General features: G+C 39.0%; 3 pseudogenes; 2 read left to right on the top strand and 1 right to left on the bottom strand.

Annotated features, from left to right (window-relative positions):
* Positions 1 to 1,868: 1,868 nt before the first annotated feature.
* On the top strand, positions 1,869 to 5,252 carry LOC139475913 (chymotrypsin-like serine proteinase; annotated as a pseudogene).
* A 4,412-nt stretch (positions 5,253 to 9,664) lies between these two features.
* Positions 9,665 to 12,414, bottom strand: LOC139475847 (chymotrypsin-like serine proteinase; annotated as a pseudogene).
* Positions 12,415 to 15,302: 2,888 nt separating this feature from the next.
* On the top strand, positions 15,303 to 18,686 carry LOC139475830 (chymotrypsin-like serine proteinase; annotated as a pseudogene).
* The last annotated feature ends 3,440 nt before the right edge of the window (positions 18,687 to 22,126 follow it).

Below are 22,126 nucleotides of genomic sequence, written 5' to 3' on the forward strand. Positions count from 1 at the left end.
AAAAGCTTCGTAATCCAAGGACAGCCGACGCCAAGACCGTCACTCTCCTTTGTACTGTGGCCATCAGGGGTGCAGGGATGGAGAGAGACGAGGGGGAGGGGGAAATCAAAATTTGATGGGAAGTAATTGATATAGCTAAAAAGTAACGGTTCAAACCAGGTCTTAATTCTTCTTGCCCTTAACGCCAAGTGGAATCTGTTTAGGCAGAAAAGCTAGGCTGGTTATTCTATTGCATTGACAGTTCATATTTACTTGAAAGTAAAAGCCTCTCCGTCTATATTCAAAGGTCAATGGGAGGACGTTACCGGAGGTTTATGGCTATGGAGTAAACCCCTCCCGTACCCCCGCACCCCTTTGTAAAGTGGATGTGGGCAGTGAGTAACATACACCCTATTCGACGTATTAAGCGCCCGTGGTCGCTTGTTAGAGCGGGGCGCTTATTACGTCAAATACGGCATGTGAAATTTAGGGTAAGATATTTATACAAGAAGAGGGCCTCTCCATGGGCACCAGTTGTGCTCCCATTCTTGAGATTTGAAGACTTCAAAGAGCGTCATACGAATCTTGCTCAAAAGTTGTTTGATCAGGGTAACAAGATTCTGTCAGGGTTACAGGCCTTGGCTTTCCATCGCCCGCGGGATAGAAAAACGTTTTATAGTAAACAAATGGAAGACATTAGCAAATTTGGTGTTTGCAAAATGGTGCATGACGCAATTCAATCAGTACCATGCGTTCCCGTGTTTTTTTCTAGGTGAACAATTGATTTGCCTTTGCATGTGTTTTTAACGGTGGGGCAGGATACGCTCACCTTTTCGTGAACACTTGGTATCATCACTATTTGATAGAGATTCATAAACACATGCTCGAGATATAGTCTGAATCGTACAATTGACTAGGCTTTTAGCAGAGGCTTCTATTGAATATGGGGAGGTCTTTGTAATAGCATTCGAAATTGTATGAGGAGATTTATAATGAAGGCCATAGCACAGAGGAGAGTGACGGTCTGAGCGTTGGCTGTCCAGGGATTACGACGCTTGTATAGTATGTACATGTACGCACATATGTCGTCAGATCTTGCAAAACACCATCTGTTTTTTCTTGTGTTAATGAATCTTACTTATAGTTGCCATGGTGACATAAAGGAGGCTGTTGTGGTGGTCTTACATTCTGAAAAGCAAAATTACAACCTAGAATTGCGTAATTATGCCCAGGTTTACCACGTGGAGTAATCAATATCAGGTTTTCAAGTGTAGTGAACATAAACATGTGGTTGCTTACTGCGCAGTGAATCACCTTGGAATAACAAAAAATGAATGTCACAGGCAATGCATTCCATGTGTCTTAAATGAACTGATACTCAAGACAAACTAGTAAGACAATATTCAGGGTTTTATCCATCCTTTCCTATTATGATGAATACCCTGGACGTATTCGCCACCTTAGCTTCTTTGTGACCCCTATTCAAAGTCTTATATTTGAGATAGCCCACCAATCAAATTGCTCTAATGAGAGAGAACACATATGTGTTAAATTAGCACTTGCAGTATAGTGTAAGTTGGGAAAATAACCATTGTCGTTGTTGCTTATAGTCTCAGTTTAAGCTGTTAATTACGCAAATCAATGGTTTAAAAATGTGTATATGCTATACAGTTAATTTATTTAGTTGTAAATTCAGCTGCATATTAATATTAACTTTAAAAGCGTACAATAGAATGTGGCCTTGCACATCAATGATATATAATCAATATTATGAAATATTGTTACATCACGTTCATCTTCCATGAGTTGTTGAGTGACGCTGACGTTCGCAAGTAAGAGCCATAAACCTTCACGGTAGTAACAGTTTCGACACATCTCGATCCTCAAAGATGAACGCACTTCTCAACATCCTTCTCTGCACTTTGGCCGGTAAGTTGGTATGCTTATTCCAAATGTCTCTGATCTATTGTTGTCATACTATGGTCGGGTTTCCAATGATAAAACATAATAAATATGACCAGAATCACTTACATTGTATTGTACATGTACACAATACATGCTGTTGTAGCTACGGCCCTGGCTGAGATCAGCCCCAACATCGTTGGCGGCAGCAATGCAGCTGCTGGAGAGTTTCCCTGGCAAGGAAGTCTTCAGGTGAGGAGCGGAACCAGCTGGTTCCACATCTGTGGCTGCGTCCTCTACACCACCAGCAAGGCCCTCACTGCCGCCCACTGTCTCTCCAACAGGTAAATATGTACACTGATAACACAAGAAGCAGAAAACTACAATTAAACCATGTTAAGAAGTAAAACTCCTATTACTTGATATCACGATCCGATAACATGCTAATGAGATCACATGGTCGGGACGACTTTAAGCGCCATACGGGGCGATGCAGTGTCTACTTGATGAATAAATCAGAAGTTTATTTAGGGGTTTGCCGATTTGTGGGTGTTTCAGTAGACAAACATGGCTGAAAATTATTTGGCACTATATCATATAATGGGATGGTTCACTCAAACAGTGTAGTCATACGCGGTTTCTAAAGTTACTCCTTTTACAGAAAAATACCCCGATTATCTTAAAAATGAGATTATATATTGAAGGAATTATTACCTTGGCGTGTTTCTGTATCGTAAATTTCATATATTAGGAATACAAATAGAGAATATCACCCGAGTGTCTTTGGATATCAAATATATCAATGAGTGTTGATTTATTTGATATCAAAAGATACGAGGGTGAGATTTTATTTCTCATCCAACATCATTCTTGCAATTTTTTGCAGTTCGTAGATAGTAAAAAGTAGTGTCTTAAGTGTAAAAAGTACTGCTAAGAGCTTCAGTAGCAGAGCCAGTAGTGATGTCATTTGATTGTGACGTCATGGTTACCAATGACGTCACGATGGTCTACAAAGCATTGTGATGCAATTTCATTGTCACGATATCTACAATGTAGATATCGCTTGATCTCACCCAAGCGATATCTATCATGGGAGCCAGTTTTGGATGATAAATGTGTATTATGCTCGCCAAAGACTTGCATAATATACACTTTCTTCTGAAGATATGATTTTTACGATACGGCAACAAACTTGGCTTATGAAACATTTTGTTTTCGTTGTGACATTCCAATTTCGAATGTCCTGAAAGTTGAACCGTAGTTTCGTTGAGGAAGTAGTGTGTATGGTTTACCACAAAATTATTTTTGAAAAAGGAAGATTCTATCAATCTGCACTGAAGAGGCCACAGGCTTATAGTACTAAGGTATTACTTCAGAGCAGTGGTAGTGTAGTGGTAGAATCTATACATTATAGCATGATAATTAAACATTGACAATTCTTGCAAAGTTACACTGCTATTAGGGGAATTTAACTGACACTCAAATTTAACACATTTGGAAACACAAAGTAATAATCTGATATATATTTATTTCGAAATGAGGCACATGTTGTCCTGGTACAACCAAAAACAATCGAAATCTGGCGAGATCTATTCGAAACATTACACAGTAATAAATAACGTTCAGTGTATATATGCGAATTTAATAATCTATAAGAAAGGCATCTGCTTGATACTATTAAGGTTTGAACCCATTTTTGTAAAACTTATATCCGCTAGTCTTCGTAGTCATGACATGATGAATACAGAGTGGTATTCAACATACTCATCAACATGCATAACCATATCCAATCCTATACAGTGATTGTTCACATCAGCCTGAATTATCTGTTACACAATTTGCATGGAAATATGTGTACTTTTCCCAAAGCATTAAACTTGTTTAGTCCCCATACCTCATTTTCCCATGGTATTATTGGACTTAAATTGACATTAAAACTGATTTGTACATAGTGTCACTAATTAAAATAATAAAAAATATGACGACATCTTCGTATTGCACTGATGCTTGTTTGGTCTGAAATGAGGAAGATAATTGGTAAAGGAAACACCAACATATTCATAGAAAGTACACATTTCTAAACATTCCCCTTTCTAGAACCATTTTTCACAACCGGATGAAAGCTCAGATGTTTTAGCATAGAGAAACTCCGAGGAAATATTTGAATTATTGGTTTAGTGGCACTAGTGTGAGGAATGTTTTAATTACTCAATGCTCATGAAACCCTGAAAATGTCTCTCTCATGATATTCACAGCGCCAGCAGTTACCGTCTCGGTTTTGGCATGCTTAGAATGAACAATGTTGATGGCACTGAACAGTACTCCTCAGTCACCTCCTACATCAACGTGAGTTATGTCCCTTAGATTTAACATTTTCACATAATGCCTATCGCCTACAGTTTACTTTCATATTTGGATTTCGAAATGGAAACACAGGGATCGGAATTATATTGTGTTGACAGTTTCAAGTGTCAGCTACTGAGCACTATTGTGTCTGTTAATCTCGTGTAGCACCCTAACTACAATGGTAATGCTGCTGGCTATCCTAACGACATCGCAGTCCTGAGGCTCACAAGCTCAATGGACACAAGCAGTTCAGCTGTGGGAACCGTCAGTCTGGCTTCTGGTAGCTACGACTATGCCGGACAAACATGTACGATCAGCGGATGGGGAAGACTCAGTGGTCAGTATTCCTAATTGAGTAGAGTCTTTTGTTACCATGTCACAGTTCATTTGTCCATACTAACTATGCAGACTACATCAATGTGGCAGTACATGTACCATGTGTTTGTTCCCGTAGGAGGTGGCAGCACCCCCAATAACCTTCAGAAGGTCGACATGACCGTGCTGACCAACAACGAGTGTTCCAGCAGATGGTCTGGTATCAGTGGTGCCACTATCAACACTGGACACATCTGTATCTTTGAGTCTGGCAGATCTGCCTGCAGTGTGAGTTCACGTTACCACGCCTACCGTTGTTGACATATGAATCACGTAGATAAGCCATTCCTGCACTAGCCCTACCGCTATCTCTGCAAGTGTACTACGTTGTTTCACATGAAATGATTTATCATACGGATACGTTGTTGTAGTATGACGTGTTTGTCATTGTGAATTACCATCGCATATGTTCCATTAACGTGTGATAATACTCTAATATAGGTTTTAACTGACAAATTACTTTGTGTTTTAGGGTGACAGTGGTGGCCCGCTGGTATGCGGTAATACGCTGACTGGAATCACATCATGGGGTATCAGCTCCTGCTCTGGCAGCTACCCCAGTGTCTACACTCGTGTGTCCTCCTTCTACTCCTGGGTCCAGGGACAGTAAAATGCACTCCTTGTGGAACTGGCAGTTCACATTTCACGAATAAAATAGACCAACCGTTCAAAGTGTGTTATCTTTTTTTGACAGAAAAAGACCCAGTCTGTATGATGCGTTTGAGGAAAATGTGCAGTGACAAGTCAAGGCTTTAAAAACTACATACCTGTCTCTATTGGTTCTTATGGCCTGAAATACTACTGAAGATATAGCCAATGTCAGGAAATTTCAAAACAATAAATACATGGGCTTATTGTTATTTTCCTACATAATAACTCACTAGATATAACAAAACTCCTCAATAATTGATGATCACATACACATTAACCACCCATTATGTGATAGTATGTAATACGTGAACAGTACACGCTATATGTAATTTTATGGAAACGGCGACGCTGATTCTTACCATACACAGTATGATGTAATACGCCAAAAGTGTTTTGTAGCCTCTATTTACACAGCTGTAACAGGAAGGGGATGAAAGTTAAATGAGTTGCTGTTACCAACAAATGCGCCCTGTAGATCGGTAGATCGTGAACTGAACAGCCGCCAATTTTCATGAGTTCCCTAGTAAATGTGAGAATGTTTAAGTAAATGTCACCTCGCAATTACAAGGAACGAAATCCAAAACAGAGGACCCCTCGGTAACCTGGGGTAAAAACCTGGGCATCCATTGCTACTCGTAAGAGTTGAACTAAGTTTGGCATCCAGGTGGTTTGTGCCCCTGTTTTGGTTGAGGGCACTGGTTCTAGGAATAACGTTCCTCTATCAAATTTTGAAGTCAATCGAGCATGCTCTTTGCATCAAGATTTCAAAGAGCGAATTAAGTCCGGACTAGTACAAGCAGCCACAACAGACACACACACGCACGCACGTTACTATATAATTGCAATACTCTTGAACGTGACGTTAAACCTCATTTCATCTCACGATTCAAATGGTCTTGTCGACAGTAGTTAAAACCAAATGACCACAACTGAAAGCATAACAAGAGCAAAGGGTTGTCACCATTGTTTGTCACCATTATCTTCTATCATATTATCTTCACACCATCTTCCACGGATATCTAAGAAGACTCCGTTCTTGTTCAAAGTGAAACATAATCAGCATCCAATAAAATACATACAAAACCAATTCTATATTCAACAGAAATTCTGCTCTAAGCAGATTAGTGTGTATGATTCTAACAATGTGATGAGCATGTGTCACGGTGGCAGGCAACAAACACAAACTTTGTTTATCTTGGAAGAAAGATCATGCTCGCTTGTACCTCAAAAGTTGTGAAGGCGCCAAAGGTAGCAGCTGCTGGACTATTGCTCCACCCAAAGGGAAAGTTGATCATTTGATGGTAGAAATAATTCTTCTCATCTAACACAATGGTAAGACTGTGAACATTGTAATAACATTCTTGTGTTCCATGGCATATCCTACATTTTTCAAAATAAATCCGTTACTGTAGCTAATTTGCTAATCTTATTTGATGGTGATTGATAAACACATGGTTGTGATAATGGTCGGAATCGTACCAGTACGATCGTGAGATTGAGGTTTATTAAGATTAAGGAAAATATTTTGTCGCTTTTAATTTATTTGGATTAACGACGCTTTGAACAGTTTATCAGCTATATGACGGCGTGGCAGCATTGCCCATAGACCATCTTTCAGGGATATGAATGTGTTATTCATTGACACTGTTATCTTTATATCCTGGCTAGAGTGAGTGATTGAGTGAGTGAGTGTGGTTTTTCACCGCTTTTAGCAATATCCCAGCAATATCACGTCGGGGGACACCAGATATGGGCATCACACATTGTACCCATGTCGGGAATCGAAACCGGGTCTTCAGCGTGACGAGCCAACGCTTTAACCACTAGGCTACCCGATCGCCCCTATCCTGGCTAGAAGCTGTAATTTGTACTTTGCATGAGACTGGGCAAATGCATATGTGTATGCGTAATGAGGATATACATGTATATTCACAATGTAATACTTTAATATACATCAGGCAGGCAGATAGTCATGTTTGTACAAATTGTGTCAAATCTCCTGGGACTGGCAATTTACACGAGTTTGGCTTCCCTTTTACTACTTAAAATTATTTCGGAGATGCAGTTTCTGAGCATTTGATTCCCGAATTTAGCCGCGTTTAATGTATATCAACGTAGACAGTTATTGGTATTTTTCCGGAGTTTATTAAAAAATGGTTATCATTCTGTGTTTTCTTGGTTAGAATTGATACTCAGCAACTAAGGCTGGTCGTGAGAGGATTGGGTGTTCGTGTTCGGTGACTTGGTCGATAGCGTGTCATCGTGCCATGGACTATTTACAGGCCGCCGTCATACAGCTGGTATGCTGCTGGCGTTAAGCAACAAACAGATGTGCAAACAACATTATTTCGCAGTTATTTGTTTCGTGTGAAACGCTCTGACGTCATGACACAATGGATGACTTTATATGTCTCCATAACAGCTGGATCGCTTTGTTAAATCAAAGCAACAAAACCCTTTCCATAATCTTAATAAATCTCAACTAAAAGCATTTGTACGATTTCGACTATATCACAAGCATTTGTATATGAATCACTATATAAAAAACTTAAGAAACAGAAGCTAAAGTGGAGGATATATTCTGAAAGATGTAGGTTATGCCTTGGAGCACAAAAATGTTATTACCATGTTTACAGTTTTACTGGTGTGTTAGAAAAGAGGGATACTTTTACTGTCCAATGATCAACTTTCCCTTTGTGTGGAGCAATAGTTGATATTAATATTTGATACACAGACCATGATGTATATAGTGGTGAAGGAAGCCCAAGGGTTTTTCCCATATTATTAATATTATGGTGGATACAAAGGGTAATTATCAAGCGCAAGCCGTATATGTTGGTTCAGAATTAAGTCGGGCGGAGTTTTGTTTTTCTTTTAGTCGAAATAATGCCGATGGGATGTTAAAGTTTAAACTCACTCACTCACTATTTGTTGCCGTAATATTACGTTCGGTTTTAGATCCCACTGTACGAAATTACGACATTCTAACCTAACGTATACATCGCCTACTGACCACTGACTGTTATCGCCATTTCTTCCGCATTATTTCTGAAATAATTTCTATTTAAAGTTTACTGTACGTGTACTCATCTTGACTTTGATTTTTGTGAAACAATTTCGCTCATTTCAGCCCGTTGGAAAGGTTGAGTAGATTTCTCTTATACAGCGAAAAGAGGTAATCAAAACAATGGAAGTATTTTCAGGTTGATCACCTGTAGGCTGCTAGTTATCGCCCTAGTCTAAAGCGCTAAATGATGTTATTAAATTGTATTTTCGGGAAGAGACAGAAACATGCTTGCCAATTACGAATAGGCCTAATTAGCTCTGACTGAATGGGGATCATCTGGTTGTTGCTGTTCTCTAAAGTTATATTATAACAAAGCGCTTACAATGTGTATTTTTAATATTTTCCCCAAAGAATCAATTCATCATTTTACGATAAATATATTCGTCACCCTTCTAATAAAAACGTGTAGAGTCTCGCATCGCGCTATAACGGGGTGTTTGCGGTACTTGGTCCTTGGTGGTGTGGTGATAGGCTTGTGAATGGTAATAGTCAAAAGTTATTACAATATATTGTCAGTGAGTTGGTCATCGTTTGTCGATTATTAAGGTGAGATAGGTGTAGCCAATGTGCACCAATGAAAAATACAATGAAATTGATAGCAAACATATTCGTTCGGTTTCCGATCTCCATATTTTGCCATGTACTGTACAGAATGAAATTGAACTATATTATGTTCAATAATTGTAGAACCAAATAAATTTTATATGTTATATATTTCAAAAATTGTACTGTACCTGTTAACTGCGCAATGATGAAGATGTGAGTCGTAATTAGTAACAAAGGCTGTTTGATATATCTATTTCCATTTAGATTCCGGGTTAGAATTAGTCCCTAATAATCCATGGTAGTACCAACAGCTGCCTAATGGGAGGCAAATTGAAGACTAATTGTGTGTCATTGAACTCCAACAGAGGTTGTTGGACGTGGCTCACAATATCAATCTCTGATTGGTCTTGCCAAGAATCTATTCTTTCAGACTGGAGCATGATATTTAAACCAAATTACGTAAGGTGTTTCTTATTTTGGTATGAACTTGATAATTGTATTACTGGTGTTTTAAACAATTATACAATATATGTTATTTTTGGGGATGAACTATAAATACATGCTTATTGAATATAGTTTTGACTGTTTTAAAGTGGTACATTGTTGTTTTCGCTGGATCATTGAGGAATACACCAAAAAAAAACCGTGGCTGTGAATTACGTTAATGCAAGTACAGTTGTTGAATCCCATTGTCTGTAGATAAAGCGTTGATTTGTCACAGCAATTTTTCCACAAATGTATCATACAGACTGATTCTTTTTCTGCCAAAAAAGGATAACACATTTTGAATGGTTGGTTTATTTTATTCGTGAAACGTGAACCGCCAGTTCCACAAGGAGTGTATTTTACTGTCCCTGGACCCAGGAGTAGAAGGAGGACACACGAGTGTAGACACTGGGGTAGCTGCCAGAGCAGGAGCTGATACCCCATGATGTGATTCCAGTCAGCGTATTACCGCATACCAGCGGGCCACCACTGTCACCCTAAAACACAAAGTAATTTGTCAGTTAAAACCTATCTAGATTATTATCACATGTTATAAGATGTGTAATGGAAGATATAAGATGGTAATTCATAATGAAAAACATGTAATACTACAACAACGTATCCGTATGATAAATCATGTTTTTGTGAACAACGTAGTTCACTTGCAGAGGTAGCCGTAGGGCTAGTGCAGGAATGGCTTATCTACGTGATTTATATGTCAACAAATGTAGGCGTGGTAACGTGAACTCACACTGCAGGCAGATCTGCCAGACTCAAAGATACAGATGTGTCCAGAGTTGACGGTGGCACCACTGATACCAGACCATCTGCTGGAACAGTCGGTGTTGGTCAGCACGGTCATGTCGACCTTCTGAAGGTTGTTGGGGGTGCTGCCACCTCCTACGGGAACAAACACATGTTAAATGTACTGCCACATTGATGTAGCATGCATAGATCGTATACACAAATGAACTGTAACATGGTAACGAAAGACTGTACTCAATTAGGAATACTGACCACTGAGTCTTCCCCATCCGCTGATCGTACATGTTTGTCCGGCATAGTCGTTGCTACCAGAAGCCAGACTGACGGTTCCCACAGCTGAACTGCTTGTGTCCATTGAGCTTGTGAGCCTCAGGACTGCGATGTCGTTAGGATAGCCAGCAGCATTACCATTGTAGTTAGGGTGCTACACGAGATTAACAGACACAATAGTGCTCAGTAGCTGACACTTGAAACTGTCAACACAATATAATACCCTCTGTTACATTTCCATTTGAAAATTCAAACATGAAAGTAAACTACAGGCAATAGACGTTATGTAAAAGTGTTTAAATTGAGGGACATAACTCACGTTGGTGTAGGAGGTGACTGAGGAGTACTGTTCAGTGCCATCAACATTGTTCATTCTAAGCATGCCAAAACCGAGACGGTAACTGCTGGCGCTGTGAACATCATGAGAGAGACATTTTCAGGGTTGCATGAGCATTTAGTGATTAAAACATTCCTCACACTACTAAATTATTAATAATTCAAATATTTCCTCAGTTATTATATGCTTCAACGTTTGAGCTTTCATAGGGATTAGTTTCACACTTTGCCGATAACACTTAAGGCATCTACAGTGATTGATTATAAGAATTGTGTTGTGTTTGATAGTTAAAACAAAAAATACACCCGGAAGTTACCCAAAATATTCGTGATTCTACAATTATCAAGGGAAGAAGTATTTGAGTGTTTACAGCATCTCACATGCAACAAAGCATCGAGGTTATCTCATATTATTCCCCAGTTCTTCAAAATATTCTTCAGATTTGTTACTTCTGCATATCAATTTAATATGCATTTCTTATAGATTATTAAAACGCATATATACACTGGACAGTATTTATCACTTTTTAATGTAAAACACATTTCGAAAAGATCCTACTAGCTTTCGATTGTTTTGGGTTGTACCTGGACAATATACAAACACCTTGACAGAGGATCCAATTTGCCCGTAATGTCATTAAAATGCAAAAGATGAGTATCATTTTCTTCTGGTTTGTCAAACATTAAGAAATAAGTATATATCAGAATATAACTTTTTGTTTCCAAATGTCTGCCCTTAGCAGTACCTTTTTACACTTAAGACACTGCTTATTACTCTCTAAAAACTGAAAATATTGCAAGAATGATGTTGGATGAGAAATAAAATCTCGTTGATATATTTGATATCAAAAGGCACTCGGGTGAGATTCTCTATTTGTATTCCTAATATATGAAATTTACAATACGGAAACACGCCAAGGTAATAATTCCTTCAATATATAATCTCATTTTTAAGATAATCGGGGTATTTTTCTGTAAAGGAAGTTACTTTAGAAACCGCGTATGACTACACTGTTAGAGTGAACCGACCCATTATATACTATAGTGCCAAATATTTTTCAGCCATGTTTGTTTGCTGAAACACCCACACATCGGCAAACCCCTAACTAAACTTCTTCTGATATATTCATCAAGTCGACATTGCATCGCCCCGTATGGCGCTTAAAGTCGTTCCTGCCATGTGATCTCATTAGCATATTATCGGATCGTGATATCAAGTAATATGAGAATTTACTTCTTAAGATAGTTTTTATTGTAGTTTTCTGCTTCTTGTGTTACCATTATAAATTGTTACCTGTTGGAGAGACAGTGGGCGGCAGTGAGGGCCTTGCTGGTGGTGTAGAGGACGCACCCACAGATGTGGAACCAGCTGGTTCCGCTCCTCACCTGAAGACTTCCTTGCCAGGGAAACTCTCCAGCAGCTGCATTGCTGCCGCCAACGATGTTGGGGCTGATCTCAGCCAGGGCCGTAGCTACAACAGCATGTGTCGTGTGCATGTACAATACAAAATAAGTGATCCTGGTCATATTTATTATGTTTCATCACTGGAAACCCGACCATGGTATGACATTAGCTCGTTCTTTTTGTAACTGATCAGGGGCATTTGGAATATAGATATTTTGAATAAGAATACCAACTTACCGGCCAAGGTACAGAGAAGGATGTTGAGAAGTGCGTTCATCTTTGAGGATCGAGATGAAGTGACAATGTTTGCAGACAGGTAGTCTTTTATATAGATCAGGGAAGAAATCATATGTTCTTCTCCCACCATCATAAATGTGCCATTTTGTATGGTGTAGCCAAACTGATACCACTGTGAAGGTTTATGACTCTCACTTGCGAACGTCAGCGTTACTCAACAACTAATTGAAGATGTCAAGTGATGCAACAGTATTTCATAATATTGATTATACATCTTATAATAGCCAGGCAAATATTATACGCTTTTAGAGTTAATATCAATATGCAGCTGAACTTACAACTTACCAAATTAACTGTATAGCACAAACACATTTTTAAAACATTAATTGGCGCAATTAACAGCTTAAACTAAAACTATAAGAAACTACGACAATGGTTATTTTCACAACCTACACTATACTGCAAGTATACTGCAATTTAACATATAATATGTTTTCTCTCTCATGAGAGTAATTGGATTGGTGGACAATCTTTACCATAATGGCCATTAAATAGGGTTTACAAAGAGGCTAAGGTGGCGAAAACGACCAGGGTATTTATCATAATAGATAAGGACGTATTACACCCCAGATATTGTTTTAATTGGATATTGTCAGTAGTTTGTCTTATGTATAAGTTCGTCAAAGACATAGCGTATGTATTGCCTATGACATTCTTTTATTTTATTGTACCAAGGTGATTCACTGAGCAGTAAGCAACCACATGTTCAAAACCTGATATTGATTACTCCACGTGGTAAACCTGGGCATAATTACGCAATTCGAGGTTGTAATTTTGCTTTTCAGAATGTAAAACCATCAAAACAGTCTCCTTCAATTTAACGTGTCAATTATTCGTTATATTTATGAACATGTGAAAAAACAGCAGTTGTTTTGCAAGATCTGACGAAATATGTGCGTACATGTACATACTATAAAAGCTTCGTAATCCAAGGACAGCCGACGCCAAGACCGTCACTCTCCTTTGTACTGTGGCCATCAGGGGTGCAGGGGTGGAGAGAGACGAGGGGGAGGGGGAAATCAAAATTTGATGGGAAGTAATTGATATAGCTAAAAAGTAACACCTCAAACCAGGCCTTAATTCTTCTTGCCCTTAACGCCAAGTGGAATCTGTTTAGGCAGAAAAGCTAGGCTGGTTATTCTATTGCATTGACAGTTCATATTTACTTGAAAGTAAAAGCCTCTCCGTCTATATTCAAAGGTCAATGGGAGGACGTTACCGAAGGTTTATGGCTATGGAGTAAACCCCTCCCGAACCCCGCACCCCTTTGTAAAGTGGATGTGGGCAGTGAGTAACATACACCCTATTCGACGTATTAAGCGCCCGTGGTCGCTTGTTAGAGCGGGGCGCTTATTACGTCAAATACGGCATGTGAAATTTAGGGTAAGATATTTATACAAGAAGAGGGCCTCTCCATGGGCATCAGTTGTGCTCCCATTCTTGAGATTTGAAGACTTCAAAGAGCGTCATACGAATCTTGCTCAAAAGTTGTTTGATCAGGGTAACAAGATTCTGTCAGGGTTACAGGCCTTGGCTTTCCATCGCCCGCGGGATATAAAACGTTTTATAGTAAACAAATGGAAGACATTTGCAAATTTGGTGTTTGCAAAATGGTGCATGACGCAATTCAATCAGTACCATGCGTTCCCGTGTTTTTTCTAGGTGAACAATTGATTTGCCTTTGCATGTGTTTTTAACGGTGGGGCAGGATACGCTCACCTTTTCGTGAACACTTGGTATCATCACTATTTGATAGAGATTCATAAACACATGCTCGAGATATAGTCTGAATCGTACAATTGACTAGGCTTTTAGCAGAGGCTTCTATTGAATATGGGGAGGTCTTTGTAATAGCATTCGAAATTGTATGAGGAGATTTATAATGAAGGCCATAGCACAGAGGAGAGTGACGGTCTGAGCGTTGGCTGTCCAGGGATTACGACGCTTGTATAGTATGTACATGAACGCACATATGTCGTCAGATCTTGCAAAACACCATCTGTTTTTTCTTGTGTTAATAAATCTTACTTATAGTTGCCATGGTGACATAAAGGAGGCTGTTGTGGTGGTCTTACATTCTGAAAAGCAAAATTACAACCTAGAATTGCGTAATAATGCCCAGGTTTACCACGTGGAGTAATCAATATCAGGTTTTCAAGTGTAGTGAACATAAACATGTGGTTGCTTACTGCGCAGTGAATCACCTTGGAACAACAAAAAATGAATGTCATAGGCAATGCATTCCATGTGTCTTAAATGAACTGATACTCAAGACAAACTAGTAAGACAATATTCAGGGTTTTATCCATCCTTTCCTATTATGATGAATACCCTGGACGTATTCGCCACCTTAGCTTCTTTGTGACCCCTATTCAAAGTCTTATATTTGAGATAGCCCACCAATCAAATTGCTCTAATGAGAGAGAACACATATGTGTTAAATTAGCACTTGCAGTATAGTGTAAGTTGGGAAAATAACCATTGTCGTTGTTGCTTATAGTCTCAGTTTAAGCTGTTAATTACGCAAATCAATGGTTTAAAAATGTGTATATGCTATACAGTTAATTTGGTTAGTTGTAAATTCAGCTGCATATTAATATTAACTTTAAAAGCGTACAATAGAATGTGGCCTTGCACATCAATGATATATAATCAATATTATGAAATATTGTTACATCACGTTCATCTTCAATGAGTTGTTGAGTGACGCTGACGTTCGCAAGTAAGAGCCATAAACCTTCACGGTAGTAACAGTTTGGCTACACTATGAATAATGACACATTTATGATGGTGGGAGAAGAACATATGATTTCTTCCCTGACCTCTATAAAAGACTACCTGTCTGCAAACATTGTCACTTCATCTCGATCCTCAAAGATGAACGCACTTCTCAACATCCTTCTCTGCACCTTGGCCGGTAAGTTGGTATGCTTATTCCAAATGTCTCTGATCTATTGTTGTCATACTATGGTCGGGTTTCCAATGATGAAACATAATAAATATGACCAGAATCACTTACATTGTATTGTACATGTACACAATACATGCTGTTGTAGCTACGGCCCTGGCTGAGATCAGCCCCAACATCGTTGGCGGCAGCAATGCAGCTGCTGGAGAGTTTCCCTGGCAAGGTAGTCTTCAGGTGAGGAGCGGCACCAGTTGGTTCCACATCTGTGGGTGCGTCCTCTACACCACCAGCAAGGCCCTCACTGCCGCCCACTGTCTCTCCAACAGGTAAATATGTACACTGATAACACAAGAAGCAGAAAACTACAATAAAAACTATCTTAAGAAGTAAATTCTCATATTACTTGATATCACGATCCGATAATATGCTAATGAGATCACATGGCAGGAACGACTTTAAGCGCCATACGGGGCGATGCAATGTCGACTTGATGAATAGATCAGAAGAAGTTTAGTTAGGGGTTTGCCGATGTGTGGGTGTTTCAGCAAACAAACATGACTGAACATTATTTGGCACTATAGTATATAATGGGGCGGTTCACTCTAACAGTGTAGTCATATGCGGTTTCTAAAGTTACTCCTTTTACAGAAAAATACACCGATTATCTTAAAAATGAGATTATATATTGAATGAATTATTACCTTGGCGTGTTTCTGTATCGTAAATTTCATATATTAGGAATACAAATAGAGAATATCACCCGAGTGTCTTTGGATATCAAATATATCAATGAGTGTTGATTTATTTGATAGCAAAAGATACGAGGGTGAGATTTTATTTCTCATCCAACATCATTCTTGCAGTTTTTTGCAGTTCGTAGATAGTAAAAAGTAGTGTCTTAAGTGTAAAAAGTACTGCTAAGAGCTTCAGTAGCAGAGCCAATAGTGATGTCATTTGATTGTGACGTCATGGTTACCAATGACGTCACGATGGTCTACAAAGCATTGTGATGCAATTTCATTGTCACGATATCTACAATGTAGATATCGCTTGATCTCACCCAAGCGATATCTATCGTGGGAGCCAGTTTTGGATGATAAATGTGTATTATGCTCGCCAAAGACTTGCATAATATACACTTTCTTCTGAAGATATGATTTTTACGATACGGCAACAAACTTGGCTTATGAAACATTTTGTTTTCGTTGTGACATTCCAATTTCGAATGTCCTGAAAGTTGAACGGCAGTTTCGTTGAGGAAGTAGTGTGTATGGTTTACCACAAAATTATTTTTGAAAAAGGAAGATTCTATCAATCTGCACTGAAGAGGCCACAGGCTTATAGTAGAAAGGTATTACTTCAGAGTAGTGGTAGTGGTAGAATCTATACATTATAGCATGATAATTAAACATTGACAATTCTTGCAAAGTTACACTGCTATTAGGGGAATTTAACTGACACTCAAATTTAACCCATTTGGAAACACAAAGTAATAATCTGATATATATTTATTTCGAAATGAGGCACATATCGCCCAGGTACAACCAAAAACAATCGAAATCTGGCGAGATCTATTCGAAACATTACACAGTAATAAATAACGTTCAGTGTATATATGCGAATTTAAAATCTATAAGAAAGGCATCTGCTTGATACTATTAAGGTTAGAAACCATTTTTGTAAAACTTATATCCGCTAGTCTTCGTAGTCGTGACATGATGAATACAGAGTGGTATTCAACATACTCATCAACATGCATAACCATATCCAATCCTATACAGTGATTGTTCACATCAGTCTGAATTATCTGTTACACAATTTGCATGGAAATATGTGTACTTTTCCCAAAGCATTAAACTTGTTTAGTCCCCATACCTCATTTTCCCATGGTATTATTGGACTTAAATTGACATTAAAACTGATTTGTACATAGTGTCACTAATTAAAATAATAAAAAATATAAGGACATCTTCGTATTGCACTGATGCTTGTTTGGTCTGAAATGAGGAAGATAATTGGTAAAGGAAACACCAACATATTCATAGAAAGTACACATTTCTAAACATTCCCCTTTCTAGAACCATTTTTCACAACCGGATGAAAGCTCAGATGTTTTAGCATAGAGAAACTCCGAGGAAATATTTGAATTATTGGTTTAGTGGCACTAGTGTGAGGAATGTTTTAATTACTCAATGCTCATGCAACCCTGAAAATGTCTCTCTCATGATATTCACAGCGCCAGCAGTTACCGTCTCGGTTTTGGCATGCTTAGAATGAACAATGTTGATGGCACTGAACAGTACTCCTCAGTCACCTCCTACACCAACGTGAGTTATGTCCCTTAGATTTAACATTTTCACATAATGCCTATCGCCTACAGTTTACTTTCATATTTGGATTTCGAAATGGAAACACAGGGATCGGAATTATATTGTGTTGACAGTTTCAAGTGTCAGCTACTGAGCACTATTGTGTCTGTTAATCTCGTGTAGCACCCTAACTACAATGGTAATGCTGCTGGCTATCCTAACGACATCGCAGTCCTGAGACTGTCAAGCTCAATGGACACAAGCAGTTCAGCTGTGGGAACCGTCAGTCTGGCTTCTGGTAGCAACGACTATGCCGGACAAACATGTACGATCAGCGGATGGGGAAGACTCAGTGGTCAGTATTCCTAATTGAGTACAGTCTTTTGTTACCATGTTACAGTTCATTTGTCCATACTATCTATGCATACTACATCAATGATGCAGTACATGTACCATGTGTTTGTTCCCGTAGGAGGTGGCAGCACCCCCAACAACCTTCAGAAGGTCGACATGACCGTGCTGACCAACACCGACTGTTCCAGCAGATGGTCTGGTATCAGTGGTGCCACCGTCAACTCTGGACACATCTGTATCTTTGAGTCTGGCAGATCTGCCTGCAGTGTGAGTTCACGTTACCACGCCTACCTTTGTTGACATATAAATCACGTAGATAAGCCATTCCTGTACTGGCCCTACGGCTATCTCTGCAAGTGTACTACGTTGTTTCACATGAAATGATTTATCATACGGATACGTTGTTGTAGTATGACGTGTTTGTCATTGTGAATTACCATCGCATATGTTCCATTAACGTGTGAAAATACTCTAAATAGGTTTTAACTGACAAATTACTTTGTGTTTTAGGGTGACAGTGGTGGCCCACTGGTATGCGGTAATACGCTGACTGGAATCACATCATGGGGTATCAGCTCCTGCTCTGGCAGCTACCCAAGTGTCTACACTCGTGTGTCCTCGTTCTACTCCTGGGTCCAGGGACAGTAAAATGCACTCCTTGTGGAACTGGCGGTTCACGTTTCACGAATAAAAAAGACCAACCGTTCAAAATGTGTTATCTTTTTTTGACAGAAAAAGACTCAGTCTGTATGATGCGTTTGTGGAAAATGTGCAGTGACAAGTCAAGGCTTTAAAAACTATGGACTACATACCTGTCTCTATTGGTTCTTATGGCCTGAAATACTACTGAAGATATAGCCAATGTCAGGAAATTTCAAAACAATAAATACATGTGCTTATTGTTATTTTCCTACATAATAATTCACTAGATATAACAAAACTCCTCAATAATTGATGATCATATATAAATTAACTACCCATTATGTGATAGTATGTAATACGGGAACAGTACACGCTATATGTAATTTTATGGAAACGTCTGTGGCGACGCTGATTCTTACCATACACAGTATGATGTAATACGCCAAAAGTGTTTTGCAGCCTCTATTTACACAGCTGTAACAGGAAGGGGATGAAAGTTAAATGAGTTGCTGTTACCAACAAATGCGCCCTGTAGATCGGTAGATCGTGAACTGAACAGCCGCAAATTTACATGAGTTCCGTATTAATGTGAGAATGTTTAAGTTAATGTCACCTCACAATTACCAGGGACGAAATCCAAAACAGAGGTCCCCTCGGGAACCTGGGGTAAAAACCTGGGCACCCATTGCTACTCGTAAGAGTTGAACTAAGTTTGGCATCCAGGTGGTTTGTGCCCCGTGTTGGTTGAGGGCACTGGTTCGAGGATTAGCGTTCCCTTCTCAAATTTTGAGGTCAATCGAGCATGCTCTTTGCATCAAGATTTCAAAGAGCACACTAAGTCCGGACTACTACAAGCAGGAACAACAGCCACACGCACGCACGTTACTATAATAGCATCCAATAAAATACATACAAAACCCATTCTATATTCATCAGAAATTCTGCTCTAAGCAGATTAGTTTGTATGATTCTAACAATGTGATGAGCATGTGTCACGGTGGCAGGCAACAAACACAAACTTTGTTTATCTTGGAAGAAAGAGCCTGCTTGCTTGTACCTCAAAAGTTGTGAAGGCGCCAAAGGTAGCAGCTGCTGGACTATTGCTCCACCCAAAGGGAAAGATGATCATTGAAAGGTAGAAATAATCCTTCTTATCTAACACAATGGTAAGACTGTGAACATTGTAATAACATTCTTGTGTTCCATGGCATATCCTACATCTTTCAAAATATATCAGCTACTTTAGCTTGTTTGCTAAACTAATTTGATGGTGATTGATAAACAATGCTTGTATGACGACGGCCTGTAAATAATCGAATCTGGAGGAGACAATCCAATGATTGATTAGAAGCAACGATCAATTCCGTCGGGGCATGATGACATGCAATCCACCGGGCCTGATCACTCCATCCGATCTAACGAACAGCATAGTTTACTGGGCATCAATTCTAACCCGGAATCTCAACGGGACATTGTGGTAATGAAATTAACACCATCAATGCTGAAGTACATGTATTAAATATATAAATGACTCGCGGTCGTTGTTTATCCTTCAATAAAACACTGCAGAGTGAATAAACTATGAGGAGCATAGTCCCGATTGGTTTATTCTCCCTACAGTGTGTTATTGTACGATAAACAACGACCACGGGTCGTTTATTACTTATGTGAGATATCACCATTTTGTACAGCCCCTTTGGGGATGTTTAAAATGTTTTACCCATATTTTAATAATGATGACTCCCTGACTAGAATCCGACCTCGGCAATAGCGGACAAGTCCATTTTATGAACAGGTCTGTGCAATTTGGAATTTCCCGCAAATTATCACAATCCTCACGTCGATTATCTGTACCTTTTCTCCCAACGTCATCCAGTTGCGAGCGTATGTTGGAAATATTCCGAAATGACGTCATGATAGAACAATGAAATAAACCCCGCTTCGTTCTTCATTGATCTTATTGATCGATAATCATTATTGTGTCTTGTGTATTGTGTATTGTGCGTATGGTTTGTATTGTGTATAAAGCAGATTCGATTGTACAATTCAGACTATATCATGAGCATGTGTTTATGAATCACAATCAAATAGTGATGATACCAGGGCCTAGATTTTCGAAACGATCTTAGCTAAGATATTATCTTAACAAATTACGTTCCAAGATAAGATATCTTAAGGTTAAGATAAGATAGATTTTCGAAACTATCGTAAACCTGTCGCAGATCGTTCAGAGCTACGATACCTATCGGGGCACAAGTCCTTTTTGAGACTAAAGACCAAAATATCTTATCTTTACTTATTTCTAAAGAAGACACCAGTTTTTCCACCAAAACTGATCTGTAATACTGTGATTTAGTTACACAAAATTTCTTTATAGTATTTCCATGCCGATGAATATAGCTGTTTATCAACTTTACTGTCGGAGGCATGAAATGCACGCAACAACCTGTGTGCATCAGCTCGTGCTTCAACACATTTCTTAACTCCCCCTGAGTTATCAATAAGGTCACGGTCATTACTGTAGCCTGCCGACACCTTCCGCTTTTATCCTTCCCAAAATATCGAAAAGGTATGTTGTTTCACACTTCTTCAGCATGGACTCGGAGAGAAATATATTGTAAGCTATCGACTCCACAGTTATGTGGATCGCTATCGCAATTAAGAACATTTTTGACGTGAAATCCTTGATGCGTTCTTCATGTTTTCGAAGTGCCAATTTGAATCACTCAGTTTTACAAAATGAAATGTCAATGTTTGAACGTAAAGCAGACTAACTGTTTGGCAAAATATCTATGGGAAAAGTATGCCGTCATCTTGGATGAAGATAAAATAAACTTACGACAGGTATGGGGCTATCTTAGATTTACGACAATCTTAAGATATCTTAGGGCTACGATAGTTTCGAAAATATGCTACGATAGCCTACGATTTCCTTACGACAAATTAACGATAATTTTAGTTCTACGATCGTTTCGAAAATCTAGGCCCAGGTGTTCGCGAAAAGGTGAGTGTATCCTGTCCTTCCGGTGGAACAGGTCAAAAACACATGCAAAAGTAAATCAACACATGGGAACACATGGTACTGATAGAATTGCATCAGACACCATTTCATCACTGATGTTTCAAAGTGTTCTCCGTATGTCTATTATAAAACGTTTTTAAATCTTGCGGGCATGGTGATTGAAAACCAAGGGTTGTAACCCTCACAGAATCTTGTAACCCTGACCAAGCAAGTTTTGAGCAAGATTCGTATGACGCTCTTTGAATTCTTCAAATCGCAAGAAGGGGAGCAGAGTTGGTGCCCATGGAGAGGCCCACTTCTTGTATAAATATCTTACCCCTAAATTTCCACTTTACAAAGGGGAGCGGGCGTGCGGGGGTGCGGGGGTTGCGGGGTTGCGGGGTTGCGGGAGTGGTTTACTCCATAGCTATATACATCCGGTAACATCATCCCATTGACCTTTGAATATAGACAGGGAGGCTTTACT

Source organism: Haliotis cracherodii, unplaced genomic scaffold (assembly GCF_022045235.1).
Source record: "Haliotis cracherodii isolate W230 unplaced genomic scaffold, xgHalCrac1.p SCAF_3, whole genome shotgun sequence".
Lineage (NCBI taxonomy): Eukaryota > Metazoa > Mollusca > Gastropoda > Lepetellida > Haliotidae > Haliotis > Haliotis cracherodii.